Source organism: Apteryx mantelli, chromosome 4 (genome assembly GCF_036417845.1).
Source record: "Apteryx mantelli isolate bAptMan1 chromosome 4, bAptMan1.hap1, whole genome shotgun sequence".
Taxonomy (NCBI): domain Eukaryota; kingdom Metazoa; phylum Chordata; class Aves; order Apterygiformes; family Apterygidae; genus Apteryx; species Apteryx mantelli.
In genome coordinates, this window is record NC_089981.1 from 36,130,103 (window position 1) to 36,154,125 (window position 24,023).

Here is a 24,023-nt window from a genome sequence, read left to right on the forward strand (position 1 = left end):
TCAGACTCCACGGAAGTAAATGGATTTTCTTTGACTTCAATGGGCTTTGGCACAAATTTGTTAAATAAAATATAATGTACAACAGTATATAGGTTCAAGCAAAGTTAACTCCACAACATATGTAATACAACTAAGAAAACAGTAGATGTGATGATAATTCAGGACAATAGCCCAAACCTGACAGAAAGGATGGGAAATTAGGAGGAGACATGGAAAAGGCAGTAGGAGGAATGTACTGATCATGTACTGTCAGTACTCATCTTAGAACATGAAACATTTAGGATGAAAACAAAACCAATCTGTCCAACATGCTGTTAGCGTGGCAAGACATCAGGACCTCATTCTGCACTATTGAGATCAGCAAGCATTCTGGTACAGACTCAGAGAAACTAAAGCTTTGATTTTACTGTGTTTCTGTATGAAATTATAATGCATAAACAAATTTATTATGAATTTATTATTTATGTCACTTCACACATGTAGTTAATTATTTTGAGGAAGTTATTAGGACTACTGCCATTCTTAAGCTTAGACATATTTAGTCCTTCTCTAAATCAAGTTTTTGTAAATTGTTTGAAATATTAGCAAAATAAATCAGCCTTCTAAACAAATAAGATACCCTTATTCCCCAAGGATGAGGCCATTCACCTGATTTTTGAGAAAAGCAAGCAGGTAAAATAAATTTTTCTAAAGCATCTATAATATATTTGATATTTATCAAAGTCATATTTGCATGCTAATCCTAAAATCTAAGAGCTTGGAACCAACACTTATTCTGCACTGAATATTTGGAATATCTGTACTGAAATTTATAGAATCTGTCCAGAGGTAAAAATGACCAATAGGTCCCTCCAGCTCCCTGAATTGCTGGTATTTCCACTTTGTTTTTAATAAAGGGCAAGTTAGCCACTTCCACTGTCTTCTGGGACAGATTTTATTGTGTTTCTTCACTTCTGTTTGTCAGTCTCCCCAAACTCATTCATTCCCCACAAGCCCGTTCCTCTTTTATTTATTGTAGAAGCTGAACTCTTAAAATGATATATAATCTATGAAGCTGAAGAGAAAACTTTAGTTTTGGAAAAAACACCTTATGAAATTAAGTTGACCTTCTACTAAAACTTTTTGCACAAACATTGCATCCAAATTATGTGCTTGTAGGAAACCACTGATTTGTTACAGTCATATTGTTATAACCAAAGCCCTTTGAAGATTTCCAGGTTTTAGCTGTAACTTCAGAGGTTTCATATGTAGGTTACAATCTTGTCATAGCAGCAGCAATGCTATGACATTATTACTTTTATAGAATTGCAAACTAAAATCTGAATCATTAATTAGACAATTAAAAAGAAATGCCTGTTACCTCCTGCAAGGGCACTGAGAGATAATATGATATGAAAGTGTTTAAACTTTTTTTTCATCTGATTTCTGAAGATTTTAGGGCTGGATCCAGCAACATTGATGCCTGTAGGAATTACAGAAGAGCAAAAGTATCACACCCTTGCAGTGTTATAATCACTGAATTTTAGTGTTATTATTCGTATTTGAGGTCACACCCAACCAAGCGCACTTATTTAGCAACAGAACTTAAACAAGGAGAACATGCAGATCATTGTTTTATCTTAAATTTAGTCATATAAAGAGCTTATAATTAAAAAGTTACAGAAATGAGAGATGAACTCCTATTAGCCGGTGGGTTTTAGCCCTGACTGCTATTATAAGCTGCTTCCCAGTATTTCTCAGTGCTTTGCCTGCATAGGCTACCAATCACTTTTCCTTAAACGATTTCAGTTTTGTGGCAGCAAGTGACAGGATTGAAAAGTCATCACTTGCTGCTCGCGTACCAAGCAGCTTGTGGTTTAGACTGTATTTCTGCTGCACTTCTTAAGGGAACTTACTTAGAACTACACAATGAAAAGCCGAGACCAGTTTGAGTAGGCCATTTTAACAGTGCTGCCTAAACTTAGCTTTATGCTACTTTTTTGTCCCCTATCATTCAAGGGATCAAGATAATTCACCCAGCTTGCTGCCAACATTGTATAAATCTCCTTTTCTACTATGTCCTAAACAGCAGTGTATGATAACCTATGATTTTATGAGAACTATTGTATTGTATTTCTTTTTCATGATAACTCATGTAAAATTAATGACAAGTTTATTTAGAAATTGAGGTCTTTTTTCAACTCCAGCATATTTATAAGCATTTTGAACTATAAGACAAACTTTAATATGGATTTACTGCTTTAGATGGCCTGTGTCTCATGACTTTTTAATGATAGGTATACATTATAGGTAACTGTATAAAACTCCTTTACAGCTCCCCTTAATATGTGGCCTGTTTACCTATAGCAACGCTAACCTACCTATTTGCAAGACTCTTATAATTTTATAAGATTATATAGCTAATCTGAGGCATTTTCCATTTGATTTATTTGTCTCTTATCTCTGAACTATTCCCCATTACTTTCCTGTAGTTTTTGTTTACCAAGCAATGAACAGAATACTTTACAAAAACATACCAAACTTGCACAGTAAAGTAGGTTTTTAAATTGTGTAATAACTCTCTCTTATAGCAAAGATTTAAAGAGAGTAGCAGAAGGGACAATTTCATTTATTTTTCTATCAGAGGCTTAGGTAGAGAATGATTTCAAGAGAGAATAATGTTTCTGAGACTCAAGAAGTTATTCAGGCAAAAAAAAAAATTCTATTGAACTAAATTGTCCAGGGATATTCAAAGACTGCTAAATCAAAAATTCATAAACAGCTCAGCCCTGCAAGATGTCTAAGTCTACTTCATGCTTCTAATTCTCATTAATTCAACAGAGATCAGATACCTAAATAACTTCAAAGACTGAAGTTCATTCTGACTGAATGAAGTAAAGCTTTACACTAGTGTCTAGTCCCACTGATTTTTAATCTTTTGACATCACAATCACATAAAATATTTGTCAAAATTTTGCAGGAATGGTTAACTTGAATATTCAGGAATTTAGCTAGGAAGAGTGTTGTTTTCTATCACAGTCATTTTCTGTCACTCATGAATGTATTAAACTTCCTTTCTGTTAACAATAATAGCCTATAAAAATCAACAAATGATCCCATGGAACGCTATTAAATGGGATCGTTGTAAAGCGCACCACAGGCTCATTTGCTGCAATTCCGTGAAACCTAATATACCGAAATTCTGTTCATAATGAATTGTCTGGAATTGTTTCACTTCACCGTACGAAGTAAATTGCAATCCATCCAGCAAAATGCTGACCCCCCTGGCCCCAGGGAAACAGGCACATGAAGTGAAGCGTTTCTGGATACAACCCGGAAGCAAAGCACACGCTGAAGGGCTCGGGGAGTCCTTCAGGGATGTGGAGATTCGCCCAGTTTTGGGCAAATCTCTGCTCTCCCCAGAAAGCATTCAAGGAGCCTCAGCACCCAGCAGAGCTTTTTGGGCTCCCTGCACAGTGCCCGTCATGGCCACAGAGGGCCAAGAGCCTCAATGTTTCTCCCACATCACATCAGAGCTTGGTCTCGGGTGTCCCCAGCAATGCCCTGAGCCGGGCACATGGTGGGCAGCAGGAGCCAGTGCCAGAGTGCAGCTCTGCAGCTTGCTGTACAGCTTTGGTGCACGAGTGCAGCCTTTTCCTGCCATTTATCTCCTAGGGCTGAGCTTGCTTTTCTCCTTCATTTCTCAAACAATACAAGATTTCAGAGATTGTTGCTGGTTTTCCCCAACACACAAAAACCTCAGTGCTGCTTGCATAAATGGAGTCATGATGATAAAGCAACAAGATGAAATACAACATAATACAAGCTTTAAGTTTGTCTGGTTCCAGTTTGTCCAGTTCTGGGAAGATTAGGAGTTTTCACCTGGGCTTGATTTGTAATTCTCATTGACTGCAGCGGAGTTTGCGGTAGCCTCTGCAGATGCTAGCATTTAGTTTTAACATGACTTTATTACTAATCACAGTGAAGGATTTACAGCACCAAGTAAGAGAGACTAAGCTATCTGCAGGCAGTGGCATTCATCTTTATCTCACGTAACCTTGCTAAGGTACCTTATTCCCTTCCTACAGCAAATTTCCTCATTCAGGTTTTTTAAGAGGGAAAGTAGCAATAAGGGATTAGCACAAACGGATTCATCATGAAACTTACAGTTCATACTGGCACCAAAAGTGCAGTCATTTCTTTTAGAAGTTGTTCATAAGGCATTTAAGACCTGAGATTTAATTATTCCTTCGTATGTAATGTAATTATGCATTTTCTATGTTAATTATTCTTTTGTATACAAACTATGCTTTTGCATATAATTACTTTTGAAAGAAAGGCATGGTTATTTTTGCTGCTGTTAATTAGCACAGTTCTTTGTTCAGGTTCCCACAACATATTTTCTCTTTTTATTTTTGTATTTCTTATACAAAGTTAAAATATACAAAGTTAAAACTCTCAGTAACTCTTAGGACAATTCATGCTGAATAAATTAGGCTGCCCAAGGAGTAACAGTGAATCAATCAGATTCTTATTTTTGGCCCTGAGAAAATCCTAGAAACTGGAAATTCTCTACAAAATAGTTCATTTTGTGAGTAAATATTCTGATTCCAATAGTTCTTTTCTCATAGTCACCCCAACCTCTCCTTACTGAAGGATAAATTTAAACAAACTCAGTAGCAGAATGCATTGGCCTTACCAAAGGCACCTACAAAATATACTTGCATTGTCTAACCAATGAATGTTGAACCTGATTACTTGTTTATGAGTAATTTCATTTCAAGCCACAGGGTTAAGATTTGAGGACACTGCAGTCTGCTTGCAATATTCCACAGAGTGATAAACAGCCAAATTAGTAAAATGAATTATTCATTGCAAATTATTTGCTCCTTTTCACAGAGTACAGAGTATGCCATGTATAATTGCTGTTACAAATTCTTCTCATAAAGTTGATTTTGGGGATAGATCTTATTTTTCTTCCAGTTTTCCATTCTCACTCATCTCCTTCCTCTATTATGATGCCATTTCAATAACATGTCCTTTCTCAACCAAATGCCAAATTGGTTCTGTGTGGAACATAATAGTCACTCTGTTCCACTGCCCCAAACAGCTCGTCAGATTAAAGAGAAGCGACCGTCACCACGATCTAACAGAGAAAGACATGACAAGGGTAATAACGCTGGGCAGCATTGACTGGGAAGGCAAAGAACAAAGATTAAAACTAGGCAAACAGTCTAGAAATGGAGACTGCAATGAACTGATATGACACAATAGCATCACGCTACATGTTTGGAAATGATGCAACTGCTGCAGAGACAAAGCTACACGAGGGAGGGGTTTCTGCTGTATAATGACAGGGCTGCTGTAGCTCTCCTGCAACCAGAAAAGGCAAAAACCTACCAGTTCTATTTCACCTTACATGATCAACAACTTCTGCAAATGCTTTTAAGCTTTCGCGTGAGTTGCTATTTCACTACCATTGTCTTTTGCTGTTCTAGACATGGATACACAGGGGTTAATTTAAAAAGCCTATGAAATGGTTATAACTGGCCAAATAACTGCTGCTGTCCCACTTCCTAAGGGCCGCACGTGGCCCAGCCATTTGCTGAGAAAGAGGCAGTCACCACCAGCTGACGAGAACCTTCAAAGGCCACCGTGGAGGTGCATGTAAGCCGTCTACACGTTTAAGATCCACATCCACACTGGGATGACATCTTAAGTCTAGGATTGGATTATGCTCTTGGCCTGAGGTTAAGCTTCTGTTTTTACAGTAGGAATTACTGGCCTGTAAGGAAGGATCAGAATATCTGGGTTAAAGCAAGTGCCCTGAAATACTAGCAGCTAATAATTCTGAAGTTACATCTATTCCAGCTACTGTGAATTTTCCATCAACGTTTTTGCTCCCAGGTTCAGGTTTCACTGTCATGGAACTGGAAATTGTGATTTCAGAGAAAGATGGGAGGTGGGGGGGAATAACAGGAAGAATATGTGAAAGACCACCCAAATATCAAATTCTGCTATAATGAAAAAGATCATATCACTACTTATACATCCCAGTTTCCTCTATTTTTCCTTGTTTTTTAACTTCTTGGTTTTTTTCCAAAAAGACCTGCTACTTTTTAAATAAAAGAAAATTAATCTGCAGTGACTGAATTATTATTATTATTATTATTCAGTGCTATTAACAGAAGTCAGGTCTATAGTGTAGAAATATATTTCTCAACATTTAGATTAATTAGAAAATTAGATTTATCACAATGTCATGTCCTTTCCCTCCCTTTGCTTTATATTAATGCTTAGAGAAATTATGTTCTGTTCACATGGAAGCATACAGAAAATTAAACTTGAATTCTAATTACCTCCCTCTATCTCTTCAAGTAGTGATTTTTTTTTGCATAAGGCTCTACTCTAAAGGAGAACTAGTAATACATATGCCCTGAATTTTGCTGTGATAAGTGGATTCTGCTCCCATAACTTTCTATTTCCCTTTCTTTGGAAGAATCAAAATTCTACTGGCTAATACTTCCATATTTTCTTGCAATTCTAATCATCCAAACTGGAGAAGAAAAACAATGTCATTCAGGTGAAGAGATAATTATGAATAATGAGCATAATCCACAGCATAAGCCTTGTTTCAGCAATCACTGTAATATTTTTACAGTTTTTATCTTGCTCACAATCAGAATGCACCAATGAGGTACAGAGATGCAGGGAAAACTGTAATATAAATTACTTTAAGGTCTTTGCATACTATATGATAAGAGAAGAATTCCACCTAATTAAAATCAAAGTGAGCAATATGAAATTATGAAAGATAATTCTAGACATCCTGTGACTAAACTGACACAGACTCAGTGCTCTGGAATCATGGACTCTTCAAGGCCTTTTACACTGAGATACACAGACGCTCTGGACTCATGTAATATTAAAATCCTGCTCCAGTAATATTAATGCCATATGCTTCTTTCTGGATTTGCTTGCTATCTGTATTCCTCAAGCAATGGAAAAGAAAGAGTACTTAACCCAGCTACTAAAGATGTATCTTAGGAAAATAGTTAATGTAAATCCCCGATAGCAAAAAAAACTCAGTAACTTGTCACTTGACATTTTATTTCTCTAAAAAAAGAAGCAGGTAACACCAGCACAGGCACAAGAAACTGTATGAAGCATTCCAAGAGGTGATGTTAATATTTAGCTGAAGAACACAAAGATATATATTTATTGCCAGAAGATGATCATGAAGAGCGTGTCTAAACTGCCTTAAACTGGCCAGTGCCATCGTGTGGAATGGGGATGGCCATCTGCCAGGCTTGTGTATAAATGGCCACAGTGCTTTGGAGAGGTGTTCTTCAAAATACTTCTGAGTAACGGTACCTCGCCTTATAAGCACAACCACTGTTGTGTCCTTCCTAGTTCTCCTTTTAAAATACCTTTCTTCCTCTTTGTAGGTTTAGTGATGAAAATGACAACGGAGAGATTTAAAAAGAAGTCCCAGAAGGGTTTTCTTTTACTGGTCTTCACTGAGCTGGGAGACACGCTATAGGTCTCTATACTGAGCCAGACACTGCAGTTCACCTAAATAGATCCAGCTGCTGGATAATTTTGTGCAGCAAAGAGCATAGGGACCTACTCTCATTCATCTTTTTTATTCTCTAAAATTAAGCCACTGGTTAGCCTAACAAAATAGAAACACAGCACTTGCTAACCCTCATGGGAGAGGAAAGCAATATTTTTTTTCTGTTTTATGGTATAGCTCATTGTGTTATTTTCTCTCTTCAAGAGTAATGTTCATTGCATTGGAACATATCTAGCAGTAGTAAACAGTTTTTGCAGTTACCAGATGTCTCAGCTTTACTCCAGCATTTAACAATATCTAATGCCTTAATGCTTTGTATGCTCAGGACCATGAGCACCATTCTCTTTCCAATTCAGAGATTGCTTATGAATAGCTATTCTTTATAACATAATTCCAGACAATCATTAGCAAAAGTTACTATTGACATAACTTTCTGAGTTCCCAATGGCTCTGTCTTATCATGCACCTGGCAGGAAAAAGTAAAGGCTTTTATTTTCACCTTCACACATGAATATTGAGGGGCAAGGGTTATAAATACATACATCTAATGCATCAAAATGAGAGTACACCATACTATGAAAAGGATACCGGAGACATTAATGCTGTCTCCAATGTAAGCACTCAGGGCACCCCATCACAATAAACTACTCTTGATGCTCCTAAGACCAGTGCAAATCTGGGAAACCCTTATAATTTCAGTTTAAGTACTATTTTAATGCTATTGCTCATGCGATGTGGTGCTACTTAATGTGAGTCACTAGCAGAACAACGTTCAAACAGATTCTTCTCTCTCGCGCCCACCCCCCCCCCCACCCCAATATGCTCCTCACAGTGTTTTCTTCTAACTTCAACTTCCAAAATACAGGGTGATGCAAGAGAGGAGCCTTATAGATTTATGAACCCAGTTTATGTGGGACACACACATTAAGGTTAATTCTGAGCTTCTGGGATTTTCATACTTTAGCTTTCCTAATTCAACCACTGTTTATTAACAAAACTTTTTCTAAATAACTCAGTCACATAGCAATGATGTTTAGTTGGCAAAATTTAGTAGAATGCAGATGCATACGCTAATAAATAATCTACAAAACTAATTATACCCTCCTAAATAGTAAGGAAGAGGGAAGGCTGTAAGTAACTATATCTGGAGAATACTAGCATAGATTTCCCAAGGATTATTAAGAATACCTCCCTAGCTGTTCTTTCTATTATTGGTGATCTTTGGGCTGATTCACACATATTTCTGAACTTCACAGAATCTGATATCCAGGTCCAAAGCCAGATAAGTTGCAGGATCTATTAAATCATTTCTATTTTCATTACTTTTGCCATTCTTCATTTGTAACAAGGGAGAGTTACTGATTCTAACTACACTTGTTTCTTTTGTACCATTTCAAGAGAATGATATGCTTTATTACCATTTCACTGTCCCCTTAGGATAGTAAATACACAGTCACAGCAGGGATATAGACGTGTTTTGGAAATAATGAATTCATTGTTTCTTCCAGCCACTCAGGAAGTTAATTTTCTAGGTTTAACTGAAATTTTAAGTGTGCTGATAGAAAAGATAAAGAAACATCTGTGTAGTAGTGCCTAAGGGTCAGAGCCAATAAGTGACTAACACTGAACATTGTGCTATCTCAAGCCAAGCTGCCCAAGCCAATGCTCGTAAGCTCACTTAGCTGAAATCCAGCTCTGCAGGTGCCACAGAGGGTCTCCAAGGCTCTGGAGGCATGTGAAATAGCTCAGTTTTGGCAGAGCTGAAAAGGTTAATATTAAGCTCATGATTCAGTTCCATGAAAAAACAGAATACAGGCATTCTTCCAATGTGGGAAATCAAGATTACAGGCATCTTAAGAAAACTCAACAAAAATCTACAAAATTGAGTTATCTATGACCCAGTGACAGTGGTCATTGTGTTTGGAAACACAAGACTGCCGCCTACATACTGTAATGGGCAGTGACGAGTCTGCCTTATTTACCCTGAACATGCGAGCCCCTGTTCTGTCCTCTGCCTGACAAAAAAACAAATATATGCCACCTACCTCCAAGAGGTGCTTTACAAGGAGATTTCAGCTGAAAAAGAACAAGGGCTGTGCTGCAGAGAGATGTATGCTGCCCCATAGCAGAAGGAGGCTGTATGAACCTGCTGTCACACGGTTTACCTCCGTGACTGCAAACCCATCTTCCACTCCAAATTCCCAGGACCAGCATGGCAGGGAATGAGATGAGAGGATGATCATTTTATTTTAAAACGTGTCAGGAAGAAGACAGAAGGTTTTACTTTCCTCATTTGTTTAGGAGAAACATCTATCCTTAGTAACAGGCTCCAGGGTGCAAATCCAGTTTTAAAGAGGTATCAATCCTAGGGCTACAGACCCTAGAGATCCTAGATCCCTTCATAAGGCACCTGGGAAAGGGCAAGAGTTTCTCAACACCATTTCTTTAATGGTTCTGTAGTTTCTTTCCCCTTGGCCCTGTAAAGAGAGCCAGGCACTTCAGTTATAATTCTGGAGTCTATTCTGCATTCAAGTATCTAAGAGGCAGGCACATAATGCTTACTTGCAGCACATAATACTTATTTGTCTAAGCTTTTGACTGACAGTAACTTTAGCTCCCTTTTTAATCAATCTGAGTAATTTTCAGCCTTTCTAGACCTTGACTGTATGCGTTATTTACCCTGGCTATAATAATAGATATAATAAAAAGCTTAAGTGTTCGCAGAGTACTCTGAGCTCCACCAGTGAATGGTTTCACATAGTAGCAAGCATTCATACCCAGGGCTTAAAATAGCTTCACCGAAAGAAAGATGCACTAAATCTCTGATGCAAGGAGTATTGTAGGACTAACATGGATGTGGAGAGTGCTAAAGGAAAGGATAAATTGTCTTCACAGGAATTATTATTTGTACACAGAACAACTTCTCATGATACAACAGAGTGGGTGAGAAAATCTCCAGGAATCCATCCACTGACTGTATAGTGTCAGCAATCCTTTTTACTGACATATCATTTATTCCAAGCCTATCTACATGTCTCTGGCAAAAACGCTATGCTACAAGCCAGACCCAAGGGAAAGCAAAGAAAAAGTAATTAATGCTCAAGAACTTCCTCAAACTGCCTCCAGTAGATTCATCAGAGCTCCCTGCTCCAGCTGTCTAAGCTAGAGGCAGAGATGAGAGAAAGACTCTGTCTGCACAACAGGGCACAGCAATCTCTTAATCATCTGCATTCCAAAGGTTTCCCACTCAGCTGGCTATCGAAGCACTTCCCTGGCTCCCCTCATCGCTGCTATTCACAGCCACACACCAGATGGGAAGTTCTGAAGAGAAACAGAAAATTAATTAGACTTTCTTGATGGAGCAACACAAAGAAAATGCTCCTGAAGGGACTAGTCTTTTCTTCAGGCTCCTGCTGCAAGGAAGTCTACAGTTTCCCAAAAGACATTACAGTATAGAAAGTAGTGCAGCATGTCCTCCACACTGTGGTTTTTCCTTGGAGAGCTCATGGGAGCTGAAACTCTTGTTTTAACCAACTGCTACCTACTGACTTCTCCCAGAGCAAGCAACTTGGCACTTCCGACTCACTAAGATCTTCTCTGGTGCAGGTGTCTGTGCTGTAGGTGTCCCCACCAAGCAGGGGAGAGAAGCAAATGTAAGTCTCATGCATACTGGCCTGGTTTAGGCCATTTTATATATAAAAGAGTTCTAGCCCCTGGCCTATATCCTGCACTGATGGAGTTGGCTCCGAGAATGTACCTAGAGAGAGCAGATTCACCTGCTGATGACACTAAATAATTACTGGGTATAATCTAATGATCAGTTCAGAACTTCTCTGGAAACTTTTGCCAGTATGCTAGAGATACTTCTCATGTTTTTATGGTCCTCTACTCCCTTTTAATTCATGATTCTCCAAACATGCTCCATTCAGAAGTCCAAAGAATAAAAAGAGGAAAACAAAAAACCTGTCCTGAAGACATTTGATAGGTGATTGCTCTGGTCTCCTCTTTTCTTATCCACTCAGTCTCCCTAAGTATAAATTTGTATTATTTATATATAATACATATTTGTGCTATCCCCCTTTGTATTACTGAATCAATGAACAAATAAATAAATAAATTTATAAAGTCCTGACACCGAGACATGGAGATCTGCATAACAGAAATCACAAAGAAGTGCTGGGGAAGGAATGAATGGTATAACAAGCATCTGAATCACATCAGAGAATTCTGTCAGTGGAAAACACTGTAAAACCTGGAGTTTGGAATTAAAGAGCTATACTGTTTGGAGCAAAGGAGAATTCAAGAATAAGAGCATGATTGTTTAGTAATGGGGGTAGTCTTCTCTAGTTGACTGCATAATGAAAGTGTAATTAAGCAAAATTAATCCTTGACTTAGACTTGTGATGCCGGGCAAGTGACTTCAGTTCTTGGCACTGCATTTGCCACATGTTCACTCTGTTCATGTACAATGTTAGCACAGTAGGACACACAGCCTATGTTGGGCTTTCTGGATGATACTAGAATATAAATAACAAGTGTAATAATATTAAATTAGAGCAGAAACAGCGTTCAAGCTCTGCACAAATGTTGATATAAAAAATAAAGATACATTGTGAGACTCTTCAGCTCAACTGGATGTTTCATTACCGCTGTGCTCTATCTTTTCTAAATCAAGAAAAAATGGTTGCTTTGGGAAATTAACTATTGTAAAGCAAAGGACAAAAGTAGGCTCTGAAAAGCTAAGGGAAAGGTATTTTTTCCATCATGCACAGCCTTTGCTATAAGACTAATAATTCTCACCTACTCCAAATTTGTACTTCATTACCCTACTAATTTTATAAATAATTCAAAAGGAAATATATGTTGCACCGGAACAAATAAAACAACTGGGAGAAAAATATGGAATAAGTTTTGCTTGTTTCCAAGTTTACTTATCCATCCTAAATGTTTACTTTCAGAGCAGAGAAGGAAACAAGAATAAAGCAGAAACACTACACAGGGAATAAGCACATATTCCTAATTATGAAATCGTATTTTATTCTCAAGACAGCTGACTTTCCAGTATATTTAATAAAGGGAAATCAAGCAAATGGTTTCAACCGTTAATGAGAGCTCCTGGGAAATTAAAAATTATAAAAGAAACAAATTTCCATGTAGGAAAAAAATAGAGCAGCTGTAATTATGGCTAAACAGTTGACAGATTATAAAATAATGTTTTTGGCACAAAGATGCAACAGAACTTCTAGCACTAAGACATCTTTTGGAGGCTCACTCAGGACTCTTTATCTCTGCTCATATTCTGTCATCTACTTTAAATTGGCTCTGTTGGAATGAGAGATCTTCCAGTGGCAAAAAGTTATAGCCCAGGATGAATAAGAGTATTAGAATCTGACTTGTTGAAGGATTTCTGTCTATTCTAAAGCTTGATTTTGAGATTCTTGCTTACACTGAGCTGTATCTTAGTCCAAAAACATTCTCACTGAAGATAATGGGGAAAGAAAGTACCAGGATCTGTTCTCTTGTGCTGATTGAAAGTCAGTTTCTGTGACACCAGTGGGGTTTCAAGTGATGTGAAAGAACAAATCTCTTCCTAACCCCTCACTCTTGACTTGAAACCATGTCCTGCCAATGATTTTTTTGAACTGGACATCCAAATGCATGACCACTAGGGGTCTACAAAAGTAGACAGAAATCCATTCTTTCCCTTTGTCTTCCCTCTCCAAAGGGAAACAAACCCAAACACTTACCTAAAGTTATAGATTTCCTGAGATATTTTGCCTTACTTCCTACCACTTTAAGAACTTAGAAGCCAACTTCAACAGTCTGAAAAGAAACCTGAGCACACCTAACTCTGCAATTTAAACTCAGCATCTAATTAAAGATTTCTTCTGCTGCAGCTTTGAATTGAGCAACATTTCTTTTTCCTAGCATGAAAAGCATATTTCTTCTGCTGACATTGTGCCAGCACCCCTCCTGACAGCACTAAGAAATACCATTAGTTTACAGCGCCAGGAAATGTTTATCTCTACTATAACTAAGTTACACTCATTGTCTTTCAGAAACCTCACTGCCTTTATATATATAGATAGATATAGATATAGATATACACACACTAAAAATGCCTTCTTAGTTGCCCACACTTCCATGAAACCTTTATTTAATTTTAATTTCCTAGCAATTTTTCCCAAACACTTCCAGACTGTAAGCTTTCTCATTCTTCCTGAAACAAAATGCTGTATGTTTTCTCTTAACTTTGTTTGCTTCTTTCACTTTTATATTCAGCTTTGCTCTTTCTCTGATAATGGCGTATATTTTTGCTAGATGACACACACAACTTTTGGATGTACTACAATTTCTCCTGAGCACTCTCTATTTCTTTTGGTACTGTTTCAACCCATTACTGGTTTGCAGAGCATCTGTCCAAATCCTGCCGTTGTTCTTCCTATCTTTGTGGCTTGAAATTCAAAGTTCTGCCTTATTACTCACTCCATACCCTGACTGAAGACTTAATTAGATTAGTCACTCTTTCCAACTGTTCACCTACCATTACTCTCAAATTGTGTTTATATATTACTCAGAACCAACCATGAATCACCACTTTTTAAGCTTCCTCCTTTATTTACTGTGCAATGAACCAACTTCTACTATGGTTAGAAAACTGAGCAGCAGTAATAACTTTGCCTTTTCACATGCCTGTTTAATTTCTGCCTCAATCTAGGAAGCCAAAAGCAATTTCCTGTCACCAGCTGTCTTTGCTTGTTATAACTCCTTTAATGGAATGATGAAGAAAACACAGAAGTTTGCAAGTCTGAATTCAGTTCAGATGAACATCAAAACTGTAGAAGCTGATCTGCATTTCAGACAAACTTAATACACTTTTGGCATCAGAGGCTGAAGGTCTCAGGACTGAGCTGGACTATTATGAATCTGATGCACTTGTTTTTTTCCGTTCCTCAGAATAAATCCCACAAGGGTCTTTACGATAATCTGTTATGGTACTGCTATGGAATGTGAAAGCACATGAAGAGGAAGAGTATATTTCCCTCAAATGTTCATAATTTTAAGACAGGTTTTCTTGCGTTTGGGTCAAAGTATGAAGCTGTTTAATAAAACTTTTTCTTCCAACAGGATTGTCAGTTAATTCATTCATTTTTCACAGGACAGAATGAGTATCTTTGCTGTGTCTCTGATTTAAATTCTGATATCTACCTACACTTAAATTTGTCCATAAAATTTAGCATCAAGTCAATGAAAGCAGAGACTGTATAAAAACAATGGATCAGCTAATGTGCATTTTATCTTACTCACTGCCCTCTGAATGAATTCCTGTCTGGGAACATCTGGAATGAGTAGATACTCAGTTTTTTCCCCCATTTGTGTATCAAGGGCTTCATCTCCACTTGCCTCCCCCATTCATTAGTGATCAAAACACCTGGAGCAGGTGATACTTAACTGCTCCTGTGTACAGTATAGATTAATGAAGAAATGGGTGAGTTCCTACCTCACCCTCATTAGTAAGTGAAACTAAACACAAAATAAAACTAGCTCCCATATTATGAAGTGCCTTGTCTTCTTTTTACCTTGAATTCATTACCAAAGGTAACTGTTAAGAAGTGTATCTTTTTTCCAAAGGAAGGCATGGTCTTCCTGAAGCAACCACTGCTATATTTCTCCTGTTCCTTTTTTTCTTCCTATGACCTTATGCTACTGCTACTATGCTTCAGGCATCATTATCTCTATTGCTTATGGCAATGCTCTTGACCACGAAGCCATTCTTGTTCCCTTTATCATCGCATCCTGTAGTGATGATCATTACATGGAGTCTGGCAGGGATGCCACAGACCATGGCCCAACATGAGACATTGCACACTAGAACATGTGGTTTTTAGGCCAGGTCTTCAAACCTTTCCTTTAAGAAACAGACACACATTCGTGATATTGTGATGTCAATATACCTTTGGAAAAAGGGTATTCCTCATTCATATTTTATACTCATGATAGTAATAAACCTATGGTTCCTAGCCAAAATACCTTTCTTATGTGCATTTTAAATCAAAACACTGGTTTTTGCACCTAGGAAGCTATCATTATCCAAGATAAAACACAGAGCAAGTACATACCAGCATGAATTTAACGGGAAAAGCCTGCAGATTTGCCTCCTGTTGTTCACAGAATCACTGTAAAACCCCAGAGTATTAGGAATAAGCCTACTTTTATTCAAAATATAGCAGAGCAGAAATATTCTTCTTAAGTCATTTTACACAGCAAAATAATTTATTAATCCAAGGAAGCTATGATTTTGGAAGTAGAAATAACATATGGTTTACTCTTCTTACCTGATCTGCTGCCTGTGCTCTTTTTCCCAAGCTGCTTATATTTTAGTCCTACTTATGCTCTGTCAGATCTTTTACAAGGCAACTGTAGACCTGCCAGCAATTCAGGAATTAAATCGACAACCATTTCTGATCAAAAGGGAAAAACAGAGTCTGGAAGGAAAGACACAGTGAAATCTTCAGGGGGGTTTTGGATCAATGTCTTTATAATTACATTGCTACTCCTGAGTCTGGATTTCACATGACTCTGAAATAAGGTCAGGTCCACAAATGGCATGTCAGCCTCATAAATGCAGAAACACTTTGCATAGACTAGCTCCAGAGCAAGAGCTGCGGAGGAACAAGTTGCAGAAACATATAAGCATGTAAGCCTGCTCGTGTCCAACAGTTTTCTAAGCACATTTATGCTGTTCTAGCCCTATATTGATAAATCCCTGATTGAATCGTGATCCTATATTTCACCTGTTTCTAAGCAAGTCCCCACACTGATAACATAAATTCAAGATTGAAACTAAATTTCCTGAATCAATGTGGCTTTGATTCTGCTGTGAAAATGATTAGGTTACTGGGGTGGGGGTAGAGAGCAAGCACAAGAGAGAGAGAAAACAAAATCACTGACAGCTAAGCTACTACAAATACCAAAAACCCCTATATTCTGTTTTCTGTAGAACTTGATGTAATAGGAGCGCATAGATCCTTGCAGGCAATAAAAGTGGAAGACTTTATGCATTATGAGATAGATTTTGCACTTCTCAAACCTGTCAAACATATAAGTAAGCTGGGAAGCTGTGGATTTCTAAATAGAAAAGATACACAAATGCTTCTTGTCCTAGGGAACTGAAAAGGAAGGTTTGGGGGTTTTTTCTTTAGTAATTTAAGCCCTCCTTTTGGCACTAAAATCTTGGGGGATGGAGGGTCTAATTTTAAATCTGCTTCTCAGAAAACTTTGGCCTACTCCAAGTTGGTGGAGTTAAGGGGAATGTCAGGACTCAACCTTTAAAAGAGACCAACATCTATTTAGAAAGCCTCAAGGAAGGAGAGAGCATCAGATTTAGAACTGCTGCTAGAGATCTGTGGCGTAGTTACAAACAGATTTCTGGAAGAGTAATATTTAGACAAAGATCTGCTTTATAAAGATAAATAGACTTTTACAGACTTTCTTCCTATCAGTTTAGATGCTTTTTTAAAAAATATATAATTCTTGTACTGGGAAATTTACATAAAATAGAATATGCTTTTTTCTTCCTTATTCCTTATTCTTTGCTTCTGATTTTATTGTCTAATAAAAAAAAGCCTCTTCATAAACAAATATGTGTGAAAATATAACTACTGAAAGAAAAAGGATAGCAAGTAATAGTTTCTTGTTCATGTACTGAAGACTTGGTAAGGCAGTCACGTACCAAGGTGATAAGAACGGCTGGATACAGAGACAGCTTGATTTTCATCGTATTTTAACATTTCCATTTTTAGCTGAAACTAGGAGTTTGAATTCATGCAAATGCTAAATAGAATGATTTAAAAAAAAAAAAAGAGAGAGAGAGAGACACCTTTCCCCCAAATAAACAAAAAGCCAAATTTATTTTAAAATCTAAGAATGAAAGTTTTGGCTTAAGCATGTGGCAATAGTCAGCAGCTGCGAGAGTTAATTTTGGAAAGACTACCTGCATTAGACTCAGCAGACATCGATGCATTAATGGAAAGCTGGACTGAAGTTAAGAGTATAGCACAGCTAATACACCAGTTATCAAATCATAAACCAAGCTAAGCACATATAAAATAAAACCTCAACTGTGTACACATGATAATTGAAATAATCACAGCATTAAGTATAATTACCTCTAAATCCAACAAAAAGAGCAAGCCACTAATGATAGTGTAATAACTTTCAGTCTGATTCCCAAACTTGTCATGGAAAAAAACATAGCTGGTGAGAAATGCTTTTAAGTGCCCATAGTTTAAGGAAAAAACTGTAAAACTATCACAGAAATTACTTGTCCTCCTTAGCTGTATACGGGCAGCACCAACTAGACTGCATTCTTTAGAATAATATTTTAGCTGTTCAAGCAAAATTAATATAAAAAAATTTCTGTCCTTTTAATTTCTGATTTCTTCATCTCTTGTGATTTCCATAGCTAGTTGATCAAAGTGATTTGATTCCTTGACCCAGTTCCAAAAAAGTGAGCAACAAACACAGGACAGGAAAAGGGCAAGAGAGCTGACACGAGCTGATTTGCATAAAGGGTTCAGGGAGCAGAGCGTATTTGCTTCTAGTTGTTAGTTAATGCTTAGGCAATGCTTGCACCCAAAGGCCACATTTGGCATGGGAGACCTATTGCCCAAGGTGCTGTACAAGTCTGGAAAGAGGCACCCAATTCATAAATGAGAAAAGATTTTTTCCCCCACTTTCCCTGATCCTTGTGCCAGTAAAGAGTTGGCATTGCCCATAGCAAGATTTAAAGCAACTAAAACAGACTTTTAAATTGTTTTTTAAAATAAAAACATGTCTACTCATGTGTGATTATTGGTGACCTTATGGGAGAATTTTTTACATGCTTTCTCTGAGCATCACCAGCTTTGAACACTCAGCAGCTGATTTCCCAATAGTGTCTCATACCCTACCTGTCTCCTTACTGGAGATGATGATTGTCCTCTGTTCCCATTTTAGTTATTTTCAAGTTTCCCTTGCTCTCTACCCATGATCTGACTTTAATTATCTCAGAAGAGTTTCTCTAATCGAGGAACTCTGAGGTATATTGCAATGAAATCATACTTACTGTTAATATACTGCTCTAAGACTTTTATCAATTAATTCTAAATAACACAGAACATAATAGCCATTGCAAATTAATGATGACTTTTTTCTTTTTGTCTGCGAGTATGGGAATTGTTTTGCAGGCACTAGTTTTGGAGATCTTGCACCATGTAAAATTTGCATTGCTTATGAAAATATCTCTTTAGTGTGATCTACAAAGGGCCTATAAAAACAATTTACGTGCAAATGAACAGTCAATATATATGCTGACTAGCAGCAGATCAGCTGATCTTTTTTCCTTGCTAAGTATCAGTATATGTAGTTCAGAGAAATAGGTCTAGTTAAAACAAGAAAAAAATAAAGCTTTAAACAGGTGACATGTTGAGTTTAGCTTTCTACTTTCCCAGGAAAACTAAGTGAAATGGATGGCAATTGTATGTTTTAGTGCAAAATCCTGCATCATTTTCAGGCAATCAGCTGACAGATAAGGAACTAGGGAAGACATGCTTCTGGTAACTAAATTTAGAAAGCCCAAACACACCCCAAATCCAAGAAATAATAATAATCAGGAAAATATTCTGTCCTTTCAGTTCACAGTAAGTGGCCCCAAGAGCAACAAAGGAACAGGCAGAAATTATATTGCCTGCAGAGAAAATGTAGAACTATATGCTGTTCTTCCTAGATAATTACTATCTTCAAATATCCAATTTAAATAGTATAACTCTGCACAATAGCATGTGTACTGTACATACATACTTCCATTTAAGAAGCAAAGTATACCATTGTATGCCAAACTATTCTATAATGCAAAATAATTGGCCCACAGCACCATATAAACATGTGCACAGCTTGACACATTGAAAACACTTTAATTGCCAGGAAATAATTTGAGTCTCTTCCATTACTTCCATTATCATTCTTGTCTGATTATTGGTGGTCTCATGGGGGGATTTTTCAGAAGCCCTCTCAGTCCATCACTGGCTTTGGCCACTCAGCAGCTCACCTCCCATAGACTACCTATCTCATTGCTTGTCTTCTATTGCCTTCCATTCCCATTTTAATTATTTTCTCAACTTTCTCTCTCTCTACACCTGATTCATTAAGTTCTTCCTTCTAGTAGATATTTTTATTGCTTCTCCCACATCTTCATTTTCAATGTTTTCAGAAAATTTTCCCTTTTTAAGGTTTGTAAGCCTTCTGAGGTGTAAGGCTTTTCTGCATACTGCTGTAGGTCTGTTTATTTTCATTTTCTCTTAACTGCTTGCCTTCATTAAAAACAAACAAAACCCAAGCCTGATTAAACCCAAAGGAAGTAAATGATATTCATTCTCTTCCGTGCTTTGGACTGAGCTCCAGAAGGATAATGTTAGTCTGTTTCCAAGTCTTTTTTTTTTTTTTTTTGGTGGGGTTTTCTTTGAGTTGGTATTCGAAAGAGTGATAATTCTAGTCTACATCAGTTTTTACTTCACACTCTGCTGAACATATATTTCTCAACAGTCATGTATTTGAATGCTGTTAAGTCAAAATTGCATATTGTTTCTTTTATAATGAAAAGGCATGCACATAATATGCAAAACCTGTGAGATACCAGTCACTGTTTACCTCTTTCATCTAGAAGAAATCACCTATTCACTTCAAAAGACTGGATTTCAACCTTGGATTCCTTGAACTGAGCAACTGATGAAAAAATGTATTTAATGCTAATGGATTTAACTAACTAAACAACCAGTGTGGTGTCTAGCCTTCTTAATGTGTTTCTATCTCAGATGTCACTAATGGAATTTAGTGGGTTTAATTCTTTCCTGCTTAAAAGCTTTTATTTATAATAGGTTTTCTGGGTATTAATGTTGTAAATTTAAATTATAGTAATTAGGGAAGTTTACTTTAATGTCCCATGAGTTCTGTTGTTGTTTTTAATAATGCAACTACTTATTAAGGGTTATACAAAGTAAAACAAGAACAAAATCTGATGATGTCCAATGACTACCCAGAGCCTCATTCTTTGCATAATTATTAAGGTATCAAATAACGTATGGAAAATAAGTTATCCCAGACTGTTACGCATCCATTGAATACCACAGGATGATACTTTTCTGAAATTCAAAGGCTACATAAGGCAGTGAGGAACCCCTTGCCAACCTTTAGCTGGCAGGTGCAAATAATCTGGGCAATTTGTTAGAACTGACAGAATTAAAGAGTTGAGGCATTTGCCAATGGAGAATAAAGCTATGGTAGAAAAGCTTAAGTATAACACCATAGGGAAATTATTTGAAAATGTCAGGCATTTGTTGAAATTGAGCATTTATCAAAGGCAAATACACATGCTCTTTAGAAATATCTATCCGAATCATAGAAAAGTTATCTCCACAATGCCCACAGAGGGAACTATCGTTAAAAGGCAGCACGCTGAGAAGATAACAAACAGCAGGCAGACCAAAGAGAGCATCAGGACCTCCAAGGCCATTCCTCTCCTCTGCTCATATTGCACTACAGAAACATCCCAACTTTTCTTGATTCAATGGAAGCACTTAGACAAGTAATGTTCTGCTGCATGCAGGTTTAAAAATGAAATTAAAGTATGTTTTAATCTGCTGACTTGCTCCAATTTCTTAATACAATATGAATCTTGGCAAATGTTCTTTTGTGCCTTTCAATTACACTTTCTTTGGAGCAATACCACTGTATTAAAAGGAAGCATAGTTATCTCAATTTTTGTTACTTGGGTCTTTCTTGATGATAGAATGTCTGTTATTATGAACCTCACATTTTTCCAAACAGTTGGTAAGCACTGTTAAAAAGGACAGGCAAAGAGGAACACGGCCAAACGGTATCCTTTAACCATTCAGATACATTTACTGAAGCAGCTACAAAATTTAGCTTAGAAGTCCATAGATGAATATGAGCCTTATTGGTTTTACCTGGAAAAGCATTGCTATACTGACATTTTTTCCTTCCACTGTCATAAGAAACAACTTGATCAACTGCTTAAGAGCTTTATATGAGAGCTGTGGTTGACAAACAGGATTACCTTAATTTAGGATAGCTGCAGCAGTTCCTGCTTTATAGCAACCTCCCATAATCCTCTTGTAGAATCCCATATATAGCAGCTGCTCAGCCACCGCTGTTCATTATCCAGCATATGAAGGTAATTCAAAATCAGTGCCAATTAGCCAATTATCTTAACACACCAACCTGTGAGCTAATTCTACAGCAAGCCAAACAAATGCCATAGCTCTCATTTCATCAACAACAAGCTGCAGATTCATCATAGCACATATTCCCAGCTCCCTCTCATGTCTCATAAAATCACATAGAGAAAAAAAGTTGACTTACTCTAGTGAATGTTGAAGCATCTTATCACTACTGGCAACACCTCCTTTGAGTGTGCTGTTTGTGTGTTCATTTTGTCTGCAAAATTATCTCACAAGAGCTTGATTTAATGACCCAGAAATGAGGCTATTAAGGTTAATCTTGTACCTATGTTCTTATTCACTCTAGTAGTATTATCAGCACAGGGATCTCCGAGCAGCCTTTCCAATCTCCAGATGTTGACACCTACACATATTGAGTTCACCTGAGCATAAGCAGCAGTTGCTCTTGTTAGAAGTTTCCCTCACTGCCAGGTTTGAGATCTGAACTCTGTTTTCATTGCAGAAAAATCAGATAGACCTCAACAGAATTTCCTAAACAGACTTTGGCCCATGTAGTAATTACCCAGAAACTGTGTGACACCCTTTCCTAAGTGAGACTGTAGGTTACTTTTTGTGATCAGGTTGGAGGAAGTAAGCAATAAATATTCTGGTTTTATAGACAACTAGATAATTCATTTCAAATCAGTCTAACAACATAACGCCTGTGGGCAAACCCGTGGAAGGAAGATTAGCATTCAAATCTTTGAAGGACATCACTTTAAGTTAATCTAGCTAGCCACATGGGTTAAAATGAAGGCAGTTACCAGTATCTTTAGCTGCTCCTGGATATGGATTTTCTCTTCTGTCATGACACCTACAAAAGATAATATTTTATGATGTACTTTCCTCTGCAATATAATCGCTTTTTGTACATCATCTGTAAGCCAGATGAGACAGATTCATTCAGGTTCTGATGACCAACTGACTGGCCTAGTTTCCTAAAAACTTCTGCATAACTTCTGCATTCTTGCATGTTACAGAATTCAGTCCGTACTGGTGCTCAGACACTCCAGTGCTTTGACTATGAAATGCTGAAGGACAGTCTTAACTCACGAGATTTTTCTTTGCTGTTGCTTTTAGTAGATGCAGCTAGTGCTCAGGTTCGAAAAGTACTGAAAATAGAGGGGGAGGTAAAGAGTGAGAATAAAGAACATGACCCAGGGCAAAACTTATTATAGGTAAACACATACATAATATTGAAAACCCCTGTACTAGAACTGATGGATAATAATGGGATATGCCACCACAGGTATGATGTGTAATAATATGACACAAGCTCTTGCATCATTCACAGAAGACTCAAAATGTAATTTTTTGTACTGCCTCAAATAAGCAGGCTATATTTTTGAAGAGGTTTAACCTTTGAAGTCAATTGTATTAGAACAAGGTGTTGATATTAGTAATCCTAATTTTCTGTAAGTTTGCAGAGTTTAAACAAATTAAAGTTTAAAAAAATATAATACAATGGGTCTATACTAGTTAATCTCATTGGCTAAAATGGGGCATAAAATAAAGGTTAGCTTTGTATAAACTTTCTTCACAGAAAGAGTTTCAGTTAAAGAGAAGACTATAGTGTTCTGTTTTTGTAGAGAGACAAGGAATTTATAGCCTAACAAATCTCCCTTCCCATAATTCCTACTCCTTAATTCATCAGGAGCTTGAACTTCCCTATCATCACCTGCCTAGCAGTGTTTTTTGCATGCGGGTAATGCGAGGAAGTTCATCACAACATACACTGACAAAACACGCTTCCTTGTGCCCATGTGAGGAAGTGGATGAGAAGGGAAAAGTTGTGCTGCAAGGGAGCAGATCTAGTCGGCAGCTTCAAAGAGTGAAGTGCAAATGCTTTCTGGATGTGCAGAGCATGTGCTGATGAATATAATCAAGAAGTCATCACACAGAGAAGTAAAGCATACCATATGGCAGAAATCAGAAGAGGCACAGGCTGTTCCCACATAAGAAAACAGCCTTTAGGCACAGGTAACAAAATAAACACGTAGCAAAACCCATCAGAAGCAGAAAGCAAACCAAGCTGCGAGTAAGTTATAAGAAGCTTTTCAAGTATGCATGACAAGAAATCAAAGGAGCAAAATGAGATATCAGTCACTGCAGAATGACAGCTTTTAGCCTAGGAAAAAAAAAAGACAAAGAACAATTTCACTATAAAATAAAGGTTTTATTGAATTACTAAA